At 37.8% G+C, this 2,500-nt stretch overlaps 3 non-coding genes across 3 annotated transcripts; all 3 read right to left on the bottom strand.

The window, feature by feature from the left end:
* Positions 1-374: 374 nt before the first annotated feature.
* TRNAF-AAA (transfer RNA phenylalanine (anticodon AAA)) lies at positions 375-456 on the bottom strand. Its single transcript has one exon. It is a non-coding gene; the product is annotated as a tRNA-Phe (tRNA).
* A 968-nt stretch (positions 457-1,424) lies between these two features.
* Positions 1,425-1,496, bottom strand: TRNAQ-UUG (transfer RNA glutamine (anticodon UUG)). The gene has a single exon. It is a non-coding gene; the product is annotated as a tRNA-Gln (tRNA).
* Positions 1,497-2,160: 664 nt separating this feature from the next.
* TRNAS-AGA (transfer RNA serine (anticodon AGA)) lies at positions 2,161-2,242 on the bottom strand. Its single transcript has one exon. It is a non-coding gene; the product is annotated as a tRNA-Ser (tRNA).
* Positions 2,243-2,500: the final 258 nt, after the last annotated feature.

Genomic DNA, 2,500 nt, shown 5'->3' with positions numbered 1-2,500 from the left:
AGCTGTTCATCCAGAAGTGGCTAAAAAATTTTCATTGTGTGGTAAAAAGTTTTATCCAAGAGATAATTGAAGGTTGCTGTGAATAAAAGTGCATGTCTCAGTACATCTGCCAAAGCAGTGGTCTGTAACTGCTAGACAAAAGAGGGAGATGCACCACTTACCTGGTGGCACTCATGGCGCTTCTTTTAATTAGTGGCATGACGCACGTGGGATGTAGCGTCAGATCGGCGTATATAAAAAGCATCCAAAAATAAAGTCAGTCTGGTTCTAGAAACCCTGCCCAAAGTTCGCATATCACCTTCATGTGGCATAAAACAGGACACACGCAAATTTATCTTCTCAGGTAATCAGTCAAAAAACTATATGAACATATTCGTAGTCGGCAGGATTTGAACCTGCGCAGGGAAACCCCAATGGATTTTTAGTCCATCACCTTAACCACTCGGCCACGACTACTTAGACGTTGATTTTTGATGAGAATCAAACACCTTTTCTTATAGCACCATGATCAAGATCAGTGATTATCCCTCTGGAAAACATCTCAGAAAATAGAAACAAATTTCCAGGTCCCAGTAAAATGTAAAAATCTGATTTAAAGTCATCATCAATGGGAATCATGCACAGTTTAAGACTTTTACCTCTTTATAAGGCGGATTTGGAGTGGGTCCATTCCAAAAACATCCTGAAAATTAATCTGAAAATGCTGAAAACACTGAACAAATTAATTTCCACGTAAAAAAGACTTGCTGTTCATATTATCAGGCTTTTGGGACGTCTTTTAACCACATCAAGTTTCAAAAAATGCCAAGCGGTTAACTAAAATAAGCATATCATTCTTCAGGTGTTTTTCATTTAGAAGAGCTCCATACTTATAATACAATTCAATGGCAAGGTTAGGAAAACTCCTTCAATGTTCCTGAGAGACTTTTGGTGCATTTTGTGAGCTACAAAGAAAAGCCACAAAAACAGACTCAAAAGATGCCCAAAATAATTTTAGAGAAACACCACCAAAAATGCTTACAAACCGCTGTAGGAAATTCTGAAAAACACAAGAAAAGATGATTCAGGAAGAAAACGCCAACATTTCCTGAAGCCATTTCAACTTCAAATCCTTGTCAGTTTCATACACCTGGAAAAAGTGTTATGTGAACATTGACATAAATCATAGGGTATGGTTGCTTTGCGTGACACAGTTCGTAAGAGTGCTGTAACTTAAAGTCAATTTAAAGTTTCCGTAATCCTGCTTTAAAGGTAGATTTGGCCATAGAACTCAAAGTGATCACTCCATGGATGCTTGGAACATTCAAATCTTTGTTTTGCATGTTGATTTTAACTTTCTCTTTTTATCTTTTTATGTTAAACCTTTGGCACAGGAGAACTCAGTGTAAGTGCAAAAACTGAAACACATGTACAAAGAGCTGCCCAGGTTCCACTGAGATTTGAACTGAGATCGCTGGATTCAAAGTCCAGAGTGCTAACCATTACACCATGGAACCACACACACAAAAAATAACTGGCTGCAGTTTTTTTGTGCTAAAAAGCACATATGAACTCATGAATCATGGTGAAAAAAGGCTCTAAAGCTGTAGTGCAAATCTACAATTAATACACAAAGGTAAATTAATATCTCCTAAACTTTATTTCCACAAGTGTGCCAAGAGTTCCATGATATCTCAACAATGACAGTTTTAAATGTTGATAAAAAGTGGCTAGTAAATAGAGTGTTGGATCTGTTACTTGGAAAAAGGGGAAGAAAAAAATAACTGCAAAACTTATACTGTTAGAAAGCTGTTCATCCAGAAGTGGCTAAAAAATTTTCATTGTGTGGTAAAAAGTTTTATCCAAGAGATAATTGAAGGTTGCTGTGAATAAAAGTGCATGTCTCAGTACATCTGCCAAAGCAGTGGTCTGTAACTGCTAGACAAAAGAGGGAGATGCACCACTTACCTGGTGGCACTCATGGCGCTTCTTTTAATTAGTGGCATGACGCACGTGGGATGTAGCGTCAGATCGGCGTATATAAAATGCATCCAAAAATAAAGTCAGTCTGGTTCTAGAAACCCTGCCCAAAGTTCGCATATCACCTTCATGTGGCATAAAACAGGACACACGCAAATTTATCTTCTCAGGTAATCAGTCAAAAAACTATATGAACATATTCGTAGTCGGCAGGATTTGAACCTGCGCAGGGAAACCCCAATGGATTTCTAGTCCATCGCCTTAACCACTCGGCCACGACTACTTAGACGTTGATTTTTGATGAGAATCAAACACCTTTTCTTATAGCACCATGATCAAGATCAGTGATTATCCCTCTGGAAAACATCTCAGAAAATAGAAACAAATTTCCAGGTCCCAGTAAAATGTAAAAATCTGATTTAAAGTCATCATCAATGGGAATCATGCACAGTTTAAGACTATTACCTCTTTATAAGGCGGATTTGGAGTGGGTCCATTCCAAAAACATCCTGAAAATTAATCTGAAAATGCTGAAAACACT

This window comes from Ranitomeya variabilis, unplaced genomic scaffold (genome assembly GCF_051348905.1).
Source record: "Ranitomeya variabilis isolate aRanVar5 unplaced genomic scaffold, aRanVar5.hap1 Scaffold_369, whole genome shotgun sequence".
NCBI classification, from domain to species: domain Eukaryota; kingdom Metazoa; phylum Chordata; class Amphibia; order Anura; family Dendrobatidae; genus Ranitomeya; species Ranitomeya variabilis.
The sequence above is the reverse complement of the archived record's forward strand: the minus strand, read 5'-3'. Positions and strand labels throughout refer to the sequence as shown.